Here is a 12,509-nt window from a genome sequence, read left to right as displayed (position 1 = left end):
ATGCAAATTCACAAACTTATTGAATGAAAGAATTAGAGACCAGTTCATGTTAGGATGTAACATTGAAAGAATCCGGGATGAACTTTGGATGAGGGATTAACCTTCCTTAGATGAGGTAATACAAGTAGCCAAAGGGGTTGAACACTCTTTGAAATGTGTAGACACCATTAAAAAAGACAAATAAACAACTGTTCAAGTAGTCAAAAAAAATACTAAAAAAACTGGGTCTAAATTTGAAGGAAGTGGGAGTGGAATACAAAGCTAAATTCACCATACGCAAGTGCTATAGGTGTGACAAGCCTGGACATTTGGTGAAAGATAAGAAGTGTCCGGCTTTGAAAGCTGTGTGTCCCAAATGTAAAAAAAGAGGTCATCTTGCTATTGTTTGTAAGCAAAGGTGATTTCCACTAATGTAAAGAGTGTTGTAGCAGAAGATGTTGAAGAGGATTTTGTGGGTGGGCAGATAGTTGTTCAAGTTGACACTGATGTTAAGAACAAGGCATGTCCCATTGATACCATTTTAGTAGATGGTGAATCCACCAAGTTTCTCTTTGACTCAGGTGCAAAGATCACTATCATCTCCAGAGTGTTTTTCCAAAATAAACTGGCTCACAAGATGTCTTTACTTAAGCCTGATATACACCCCTTAGCCTATGGTGGAGAACCGATACCTCAGCAAGGTTATTTTGTAGGTCTTATTGAATATGAACAACGTTACACCTCTGGGAAAATGTATGTATCTGAAAAAGGTGACAGCATTATTAGTTGGTTCCACCAAGGTGACTTAGACATTATGCTTGACCCGAGTAGCACTTCACCTATCAAACTAAAGGATGGAGTCAATATGGTTCTAGAAAACCTTAGTAGTGGTGTAGAAGCTCGAGTTAAACATAAATTTCCCAATGTGTTCATGGAAGAGCTTGGGTGTCTCAAAGGGGTTCAACATGAAATACATCTGTGTGCTAGTTCTCAACCCTCAAGTTGCAAAGTAAGGAATGTACCCTTGGCCGTTAGGGATGAAATGAAAAGAGAGTTAGAAAAACTCAAACCAGGTGGGATAATTGAGGAAGTGGAAGGGACTGAGTGGTTGGCTCCGGTAGTCGCAGCATGTAAGGACAATGGGAGCCTTCGTCTATGTGTAGACTTAAGACAATTGAATAAGTCTGTCATTGTAGATCAATATCCCCTTCCGAATATATCTGAATTATTGGTTTAGCTGGGGGGTGATAAAGTTTTTAGCACCATTCACTTAGCCTCAGCTTATCATCAGATAGAACTGGCAGAGTCATCAAGAGATTAAACAACCTTTATCACTCCGTGTGGCACTTTCAGGTTTGCAAGGATGCCGTTTGGCTTAGTATCTGCAGCGTCAGTTTTCCAACGTGCCATGGAAAAAAAAACTCAGTGTTTGTGAAAGGGCCTGTGTATACCAAGATGGTATTCTTGTGTATGGTAAGGACGTAGAGGAGCATGTGTATCGTCTTGGTATTGTCCTTGGATAACTTGACAATGCGAATCTCACCATAAAGGTTAAAAAATATCAATTTGGGACCACCTCCATTAACTACTTGGGTCACACTATCTCCTGTGAGTGAATCACGCCTAAATCCAACTTAGTAGATACAATTTCCCGAATGTGTGCCCCTACTTGTAGAGAAGAGCTTATGACATTTTTCGGTATGATTGAATACTACAACAAATTTGTTGAGAACTTTGCAGAACTCAGTGCCAACATGAGGATGCTTTTGAGGAAAGGAATTAAATTTAACTGGAACGATGCCTGTGAGAAAGAATTTGTTGTTCTCAAAGAGAAACTTAATGGTGCTCCCAAACTTAAAATTTTCGACCCCTCGAAAATATCCATCATCACAACTGATGCTAGTATTAAGGGTTTGGGCACAGTCCTCCAACAAGAAGGTGAAGGGGGCATGAATACCATTATGTTTGTGTCTCGAGTCCTGAAGGATGCTGAGTCACGTTATTCTGTTATTGAGCGAGAGGCGTTGCTGGTATTTTGAGCTATCAGAAAACTTAAGAAGTTTCTCTGAAGAACAAAGTTTTTGGTCAAAACGGATCATAAGCCTCTCTGTGAGATATTCACAAAGAAGGGCATAGATCTTGTTTTGAGCAGGATAACCAAATGGGTGATTGCCTTGCAAGAATATGACTTTGATATAAAGTAAATTCCAGGCGTAGAAAATGGTATAGCAGACACATTATCAAGGTTAGTTGAGAAAGTTGATAAGACTGTGTCTGATGAAGATATTGAATAAAGTGATGTTCATGTTTGTGTAATTGAAGAATTGATTATTTCTGAAGACCAGTGGCAAGAAGAATTATCCACTGATCCAGTACTTTTGGAAGTCCAAGTCCTTATGAATAGAGGGTGGCACTCAAGAAAACAGGCTTCCAAGGAAGCTGCTAAGTTTTGGTGTGTGAAAGATGAATTGAGTGTTTGGAATGGCTCTTACTGCGTAAAACAAGATTGGTTCCTCCCCTTGTACCTCACAGCAATTTGATTGATTTGGCACATAGTTCTCATTTGGGGATGTCCAATACCAAAGAGAAACTTCGTTCCTCTTATTGGTGGCCAGGCATGGATTAACAAGTAGAGAGGATTGGTAGGGATTGCCTGTCATGTTGTTTGTGTGAAAAGTCTAAGGTTGTGAGAGTACAAGCTATGGTAGTGAGGGATTTACCAAGTGGACCATGGAAGGAAATAGCTTTGGATATTCTTGGTCCTATTCATTCTGAAGGGAAACAGCTGTTTATCTTGGTGGTTATTGATATGTTTTCAAGATGGCCTGAAATTTGCCTCACGAGTGGAATTGAGACCAAAAATGTGATTGCGTTTTTGGAAAATCTCATGGCTAGGGAAGGTTACCCAGACACCATCCTAACAGACAATGGCGTTCAACTTGTTTCACGGGAGATGGAAATTTTCTTAAAGAATTGGGGTATCAAGCACAAAAATTGTTCTCTCTATCATCCGGAAACAAACGGAATGGTAGAGAGGTTTAACAGAGTTTTGAAAGAAATTATTGCTTTAGCCAAAAGCAGTGGTTTCAATAGGAAGAAAGAGGTCTTAAAGAAAGTGGAGATTTATAGATTGACTCCTCATAGCTCAACTGGGAAGTCCCCCTTTGTTCTTTTTAGAGGAAGATCTCCTTGCACTTTGGTGGAGCCGTCATGGGTAAGGAAGTTAGAGGAGTCCACGACTAAGACAATTGATGAGAATGTTTGTACTGAGTGGCGTAAAAGAGATGTTGGGAAAATCCTATCTAGAAAATCCTACTTCGACTTCAGAAATCCACCAAGGACACCGTGGCTGCTGTTGGTGACATGGGGGTCATCAAGCAACCTGGTTTTAGTGCCAAATTTTCAAAACCTATTAGTGTAATTAAAGTTTTTCAGAATGCTGTTAAGACTCAGGACCACCGCATTTGGAACTTGGGAAGAGTTTCTCTGTACAAAGGACCTGTGTGTTTCTCTGATTCCTCTGTAAAGGTTTATGTTGATCCTGTTTCAGTGTTACATCCTCGTTTGTCCTCTAGAGTGGTCAAGAGGCCGTACTTTTTGAAGGATTTTGTGCAGTAAACTCATTTTATTTATTTATTTATTAGTTTTCCTAATTGTCATGTATTACAACTGAAATTACATATTTGCATCTCTTACGGTTACTACTTGCCACCAGTGGTAGACTTTTTTGCTGTAGGTTCCGTATCTGGTACTGAAAAGAAAAAATAATTATCCAGCATTTGCTATAACCACATAATATGTCTTCTACAAATATTCAATTAGAATGTACACAAAACTGCTTGTAATAACATGCTAACTCTTAGGGGGTGAACAACGGGATAGGGGTGTTAGGGGTAGGGGAATTGCATCTCACTGAATTTTTACATTAAGCGTAGATGGTGTTGCTCCTACATTGCATGTCATAAGCCTCATCGCCCCTTCCTTCGCCAACATCTCTCGTACGTATATGTACCAGTTTTATTGTGTGTTATCTTGGGTACATGTCAGGGGTTGCTGCATGTGTATTGCTCATACTCCACTTCTGGAATGGTGCCCATTGAGAGGGGGAGCTCTAGCTGCTGTTAGAAACCCTCAGCATGCTCTTGTGCCCTGCTTGTCGCTTGGGATATCCCCTGTGTCTCCAGATGTTCCTGCCATGTGCCTCGGAGGTCTGTGAGTGTTGTATCCCATGCCACGGCTTTGGGTGTCTTACATATGTCAGTGGCATCTTTTCACCAGAGTGCCACACTTTCCGCTTGCGCCCAGCAAATCATGGAGTGATACCATGCCTTCACTGACGGGGGTCAGGGGACTTCCAGCATTTAGTAATGAGGCGTTTTGCCACTATGAGTCCCAGGTCTATAAAGTGGTTTATCTCCTTATGTTTCTTAGCCCTCTGGCCCAGTCCCAGTAAACACTAGGCCTGGGTGAAAATTTTGTTCCGTTCGCGGAAATTGCGATAATTTAACATTTTCGCGTTCCGCGGAGAGCGCGAAAATGTCAAAATTTCCGGTTTCCGCAGCTTGGCGATAATTTGTTTCTTGCTCGCGCTGTAAAATAATACATTCTCGCGCGCGCGCGATCGCCTTACCTGAATCCCTGCGTTCGTCAACAAGTTTTCTTGATCCGGTCGCGTTCTCCATGAGATGTTGTATTGTTTTTAGCCATTTGCGCTGTCTCGCGACAGTTCGCACCCGCAGTGACGTCATGCGTCGCGCGATCATGTCTTTCTTCTCGCGATCATGCACCGCGAGACAACTCAAAACAAGATGGCCACGCCCGCAAGCAACCACATGGGTAAGTTGGCGACCTGCAACCATGCAGAAAATCTCGCGAACATGCGGGAAAAAAACTTCCGCATTTTCGCGATATTTCCGCTTGTTTGCGATAATTTTAAACATTTTCGCGATAATTTGCGAAAGTTCATTTCGCAAATTCCGCCCACCCCTAGTAAACACACCTCCCAGTTCCACTCCAGTAGTCGGTCCATGAGCTCGCTAATTGTGTTGTGATAGTCTCCCCTTAGGCAGCCAGCTTGTTGCATGTCCACAACATGTGTATGAGGTCTCCCCCCACCAGTCCACAGCGAGGGCACTGTGCATCCTCGCGTTTGAAAATTCGATTGATTGAGGTCGGTGTCATGTAAGCTCTTTGTGTTATGTAATATTGTATGACCTGAAACCTGGTATTCCTCGATGTGTAGGTAGGGCTTTCTAATTTTTTGCCCATACCCGGTCCGTGCTTTGTCTCTGCAGATCTGCATCCCAGTGTTCTTTCAGTTTCACTAGTGGGGCTGCTGCATGCATCCGTAATGACTCTGCCTGCCATCTGATGAGATGCGGCCTGCACCCATTATGTTCATATACTGGAGTGTTAAGTGTGTTTTGGGTTCTTCTACTATGTCCCTCCAAATCGATCTCAATGTTCAAATGAGCACTGCATGCAGTAAAAACTGGCCCTGTGGTAAATCTAGTTTGCGCAGTTCTTGCAGTATTTCATCCTGGTCTTTGTAGTTCAGGAGTCAAATTAGGAACGGGCGAGGTTTAGTTCCTGGTTGCCGCCGGCCCGCAGGGACTCTATGCGCTCTTTCTACCGAAATAAAAGGGGGAGTGTGAGTTTGGCGGCATCAAAGTCTTCAGCCAGGTCTCCGTGTAGGACAACGCATCCCGCCCTTCTGTTCCCTCTGGCAGACCTACTATGCGGACATTATTGCGGCATGAACACCCTTCTGCACCATCTATCCTGTTCTCCAGAATGCGCACTTTTTCCGCGAGTGCCTGCACTTCAGCTGCCAAGGCTTTGGTGGTGGGGAGGATCTCTTCCATTTCCGCTTCCATCTCACCGACTTTCTCCGTGAGTTTGCGATGATCTGCATGCAATATTGTGAAGTCTGATGTAATTTTATCGATTCCGCCCTCTAGAGACGTGGTGGTTTGCGAAGGGACACAATTAGTTGCATCACCGCCTGCAGCACAATGTCTATCTTAGATCCCAGCTTGGGATTCTCCGCCCTTTCTTCATTCTCCTTTTCATTGTCTGGGTGCTTGGGTGGCGCTGTGGGCGCCATGGACTGCATGCTTATTCCTGCCCGCTGTCCGCCCATTGTCATTACCAATCATGCACGGATAAGGTCGACGTTTTATGTGTGCTTTGGATCAATCACTATTCCTACTGCTCTGGAGCACTGAGTGTGTTGTGGCAATAACATGGTGTCTACGGTTGCACTGATCTCAGCTGTGTACCGTGCACCAGGGGCCACTCTCTGCTTTTCCTGGCTGCGGATACTGGCGGCCTCCGACGCAGGCCGCCACTGCATAGTTGCACCTAACCTTGCTTCTGAGTAGCACTACTCGCCTGCTTCCCAGATCACCACTCGTCATCTTCGCTCTGGCTGGTTTTTCAGTGCGCTGGTGCTCTCTCTGGCAGCAGCTTCTCCTTCACAGGATTTGAGTCTATAGAACTCTTATTGTCAATACGGTCCATCAATGATGGCAGCACACGTTATTAGGGGTAATATGGCCGCTCTTAATGTCGACGGCGTAACTCGCTGCCGATTCAGCCACTCTCTCAATGCCCAGATCAGATGTAGACATCCCACATGTCCTTATTCCTGCGCTGAAGTGGAGGTCACACACTCCGCGTGTCGCTTCTCTCCTCAATCCGGGATGCAGCTTGATCGGGCACCACCTCCGGGCCTCTCTCATTCCAGTCATGCCCCAACATGGGTCTCCTAGTTGCTACACTCCCCCAGGCCTCGTCCTCGGTATTGGCTCTACGCACCCCACCTGCCTGGGTCTTGGCATAGCAATCTTGCGCTCCTACTGCTTGCGCTCTGTTGCTGGGACTAGACTCGACGCAGCCCCTGGACCCCAGACACTCAGTGTACACCACTAGTTCACTCTTCTTGGCCACTCTGCTGGAGCAGACACGCACTAGCATCTATGCACAGGGCCTCCAAGCTCTTGGTCTCACTCTTCTGGGCTCGCACCACTCGTCTCACCTCCGTGTGTGGCACTCTGCTAGGTCTTCGTCCACTATCTCCCATTGACGGGGCGTCTCCAACTCTCTCCGGGGCGCTCCACAGGGGCCACCAATGTTCAGCGCTGGCTGTCAGTGGCACCACTCAGTAGCTCCCGGGCCACTGGTCTCATCAGCCATGTACAGGCCGTGCTCCAGCCAGCAATATGGTCGCCAGTTGCAACCCGGTAAGAGACAGTGTGGGTTCGTTCACAAGTCTGTGGAGCACTTCAGTCCCCAATCTTGCAGCCTCCGTGTGCAGCGCAGTGTTATCCATCTGTGGCGCCTGCAGCAGGATCTGGATGTTTGTCTTTTTAATCTCGTTTTTCCTCTCTATTTTTAAGGGTTAGGAGTGGGTTTTTTTATGAAAGGGGGAGGTGTGTGGCATCTGGAGCTCTCTTGGCTGCAGTGCCATGGTAACCTGGGAATGCATTTCATAGTGTGGTAACCTAGTACATGAAGGGTCTAGAATGTTATATTTCAAATGAGCTGAAGGTCTTTGTATCTACTGGCTGGTTCCTGGATGGGATCTTCTTGTCTTGGATTAAACCTCTACTTTCATCCTCAACCTGACTTGCGTGATCCTTCTTGCTGTTATATTGGATCTTACAATAGGCATACTTGAGGAACAAAGGAAAGGGTATGCCCTGGAAGCCTGCTAAGGGGGAAAGATATTGTAAAGAACAGGGAGGAAGTAGTTTGTGAATGGATCTCATGATGAGAAAGCTGACTGGCAGGAAACAGTTTTCGAAGTGAGACTCTTAGGACACCACCAAGACAAGTGTTGGGTTGCAAGTGGGTTCGGACAATCATGGTAGGACACATCACAGAAGGAATTAGGCACAAAGAACATGAATGGAATCAAGTCTGCATGCTTTAGGCAATTGGCAATGATTCCAAAACTGAAACAGCAGAGTATTTTATAGGGTTGGTTGAGGGTGGTAGAGATTAAGTTGAGAAGGACCAGAAATGGGTAGAGCACTACAGGCACTCTGCTGGTTAAAACAATTTAAATGGGAAGTTAAAGAAATCAAATTTGCTTGATAGATTCAAGGTTATTGACTCAGGATTTATCAAAGGCAACGCAATGTGCTAAATGTGCACTCAATATCTCACTTGAAATTGATTTAACTTAAGGTTAAAACACTTGCACTTATAACTAAGTGGTAATTACATATTTCATGGTGTACATATTACACATACCATATATTTTTGGAAGCGTTTGAAAGATGGTGTAGGCGGACAACTTGAGTTGGAGTGTCAACAGTGTAGACTGGGAAAGAGTCATTCTTTTCCCGGTAAACACACAATAAAAACACTGGAGTTCCTTTTGGAACTGTTGCACAGTGTAGTAAGGGTCAGAGATGTAAGGAGTGGCCATTCGAGATCTTTGGTGTGTGGACAGAGAACACTTGTTTTTGTTCCTTCTGGGCTTTATAGATCTGTTGTATTGTGGCTTGTGTAAACAAGTTGTCTTACTTTGTATGTGAAGCGTGGGTGATGTGATCTAATTTCTATTTCATGGTGATCAGTCAAGCAGGTGGGTAGAGAGTATCTTTCAATGCAGGAAGGGTTGTCTCAAGGAGAGCAAAGCCTGTTAATATGGTACATGGCAAAGGCCTGGCTGGTGCAGTTAATGATGCTAAAAAGGAGAAATGATTATTTGCTAGAGGAAGGTCAGAAGACAACCACTTGTCTGACCGTTCTGCTACCAAAAGAAGACACGTCCCCCAGCGCTCTCTCGGCCCCCACAGACCCCTGAGGAGGCCTAGAGAAGATGAAGTGCAGTGGCGAAATGTGGCTCCTCACCTTCAATTGTGTTTGAAGAGACCAATATGGAGGTGGATGAGGTGATGGCAGCAGCAACATCCCTCTCACAGTCTGTGATGTCCCAGTGGGGGAAGACAGCTGCAGGTACTGTGACATCACATTAGGGACCATTGAGTATGATTATTCACTTGTGTGAGATCACTCCAACCAATAACATACAAAACAGAGGTTTCTGGCAAACATTTGCATGTTCTACATGGTGTCTGTATGCAATTGCTCTGACACCTTCCTCACAAAAGGCCTTATTTAGAGATCAGCAGACAGGATACTCTTGCAAAACACAATAGATAGCCCGGCCGCCATATTACAAGTGACATAGGCTATAATGCACTTGTATTACGGTGGACAAGACATCTGCATGTTTTTGATACAATGTCCCATACTCTGATCTCTAAATCAGCCCCAAAGTTACTATTCTACAGCTAGATATTTGATCATTTGGCTTCCCATTTCTACCAACATGTTCAAAGAAGCTATCATGTTTAACCTCATTCCGACTGAAAGTTACATTTGGACACATTAATGAAACAAAGTCAGTCTGTGAAACTTCAAGATGGTTTTAATGTACACCCACCAGATAATCCATGCCAGCAGCTGGACGCTACAGCTGACTCTCAACTACTGAGATCAACGCGTTCCGATGCTGACATGGTAGCATTCTTACAAGAGAGCATTACTGTTAAAGGGCAAGTTACAACACATCGTTCCTTTATAAAAACAAAAGAAAAGAAGAAAAAGAACAGAAGGAAAGATGTGAGAGCAGATTGAAAACAAGGAATGGAGCGTATAGAAAGGAACAAAAGGGAAAGAGAAGAAAAGAACAATAAAGCATCAGGCAACATTTTTATTGAAGAACATAATCTTGCAGGTGTGTAGGCGGTCTTCTAGGTCTAGAAGGGCGTCCGAGAGATCAGGACGAACACCCTGGCAATGTCTAGGACCACAATGAGGTTGACTGACTTGAGGTTGTCTGACCTGGGTTTGTAAACCCACGCCGCCATCCGCACTCACACATCTAGAAAGGCGGGACATACTCCAAAAATCACCACCAGTGAGCATAAAAAATGTTTTTCATAACTTTGATGATGCGTTTAGGACCAAAAACTTGGATTCACCATTGGGAAACCACACAGCCTTTTTTACAAAGGCTAGGTCACCCACCTTCCAGTCGTACTTGCACACACCCATTTTGGCATCAAACCTTTATTTGTAATCATCCTGATACTTCCTGACTCTCCAATTATCTACAGTCGTATTTCTGTCCATGACACTCAACCATACAGGATTAAGTTTTGAACCAGTAACCCTGCCCCTAAGTTTCCTGAAGGGAGAGCAAACTGTGATATTGTTGGGTGTGTTCTTGTGTGCCCACATTTTTTCTCTAAGGACTCCCTTGAGAGGGAAACCGGTGTCGACAGCATTCTGAGCACAGGCTCTCACAAGCCGGTTCATACTCTCCACTAAACCATTAGCCTGTGGCGAGTAGAGAGCTGTACAATGGTGGGTGATGGAGAGATATTTAAGGAAATCACTCATCTCTTGGGAAGTAAATTGCACACCATTATCGGAAACCAGAACATCAGGTATCCCTTAGAGACGAAAATATCCTTCAGAAACTCAATAATGTTTTTACTAACAACAGAACTCATACAGCATGTAGATATCCATTTAAAAGTGTAGTGAACCAAAATAACCACAAATCTTTCAGTGGGAGCCAACACCTCAAAATGACCAACGATGTTGATGGCTAGTTTGGACCAGGGTCGTTCAGGAAGAGCCACAAGAGAAAGTGGTGAAGTGTTGACCTTCCTGGACTTGTCATTGGCAGCACAAATTGTGCAATCCCTGACAACCTCCTCAACCTGCTTATCAACTTCTGCCCACCAGTAGGACTCCCTGACTCTCGCCTTAGTCAAGCTACGCCCCAAATGACCTTCGTGTGCTAAGTTAATAATTTTTTCTCTAAGAGAGTGTGTAGGAAGTAATCTATCCCCTCTCAAAAGCTCCTCACAAACATTCCAATAAGGCTTGAAAATACTGGGAACGAGAAAGAGTAGGCCAACCATTAACAGCAAATTTCATCAGTGGCTCTCTGGCTTCATCACAAGCAACACCAAACTACCATTCTTGTTTATTGAGAGCACATTTCTGTACCCAGGACACAGTACTGTCAGGGAAAAAAGGTAGATTTTTTCCAGCAGGCATTCTGGATAGAAAATCTGCTGCGACATTCCTAGGACCAGGCAAATATTCAATTGTGAAGTTATATTCCCAGAGTCCTTCAATCCACCCTTTACTTCTGGGAGTAGTACTCTCGCTATTCCTGCACACAAAAATGTTAACTAAGGGCTTATGATCATTGCGAACTAGGAAAGGTGACGCCAGTCTAAAAGATTGTCACCACGCTTAGCAACATAGACTTTACCGACAGTCTCTCTGTCTTTGAACAAGATGGTTTGAATTGAAAATCCTACGAGCGCAATACTCTGCCCTCCATAACCCACATGGTTGATGTCGGGAGGTAGGAGCTTAATATTCTTGTAAGCAGGTGTGGCATCACATCCTCGCTGCCTGTAATTAAATGAAGTCAGTCTGTGAAACTTCAAGATAGGTTTAATGTACACCCACCAGATAATCCATGCCAGCAGCCGGACGCTGCAGCTGACTCTCAACTACTGAGATCAACGTGTTCCGATGCTAACATGGTAGCATTCTTACAAGAGAACATTACTGTTAAAGGGCAAGTTACAACACACATTACTTAAATTATCACTAGAGTTAGGTGAAATATTCTTTTCCACTGGCTGAATTGGCAGGATTTTGGCGATTCCGCATCACTCTTGTAACACGGAATTCCAGACAGCTTTAGAACAGTAAGTTGGCAGGCACGATTTGGTGTCCCCTATTGCAATTTCCGGTCTTTAGGAGGACATCCGTCAACATTTTTCTAATGCATTTGGGCGTGACCATTCTCAGTCAGAAGGCTGTGGCTCAAGAAGAAAATGTACTTGGACGGAAGCAAAATCAAGTCGAGTAGTAGAGCCTCTGGTCCACCTCTCAGTTCCGTTTGCGATGCTCTTTTATTGCAGAACTCATTCCAGGGGCTTAATCACAGTGCGAGCAGTGCGATGTGCCTATTTCCACCTGATTACCGAACTCCGTGAAATCTCATGGAGTTTTTATGTAACTCCACGGAATTCCACAGAGTCAAACTCTGCAAATCCCACCCACCCATAATTATCACTTCCAGAGCTCACTATAAGAGTGGTGGGAGGTCAGATCACAAAACCTTTTATTAGTTCGATTTCATATTCACTGGTACGTTCAGGCAGTGCGTGCTCCAAACACCTTTTACCACTGTATTTTGATAACAGGACTCTGGGGATGGTATTATCACAAGAAGACCCGTGCACATTTGTTGTTGTAGAGGTGATTTGTTCTGTTTAATTCGCTGCTGTGCTTTCAGCTCCATTATTACAATGTGATTTTGTTGTAAGGCACTCTGGTTGTGTTACGTTTTGTATTGACTGTTTCATTATGATGTGCCCTAACTGTGTTATCCTTTGTGTATGTTATTACATTATGCTCAGTTGTTTTCTTTCGATAAGCCAACACATTCTGCTATATTTCCAGCAAAAAGCAGC

Source organism: Triturus cristatus, chromosome 4_1, assembly GCF_964204655.1.
Source record: "Triturus cristatus chromosome 4_1, aTriCri1.1, whole genome shotgun sequence".
Taxonomy (NCBI): Eukaryota; Metazoa; Chordata; class Amphibia; order Caudata; family Salamandridae; genus Triturus; species Triturus cristatus.
This window is presented reverse-complemented; position numbering follows the sequence as displayed.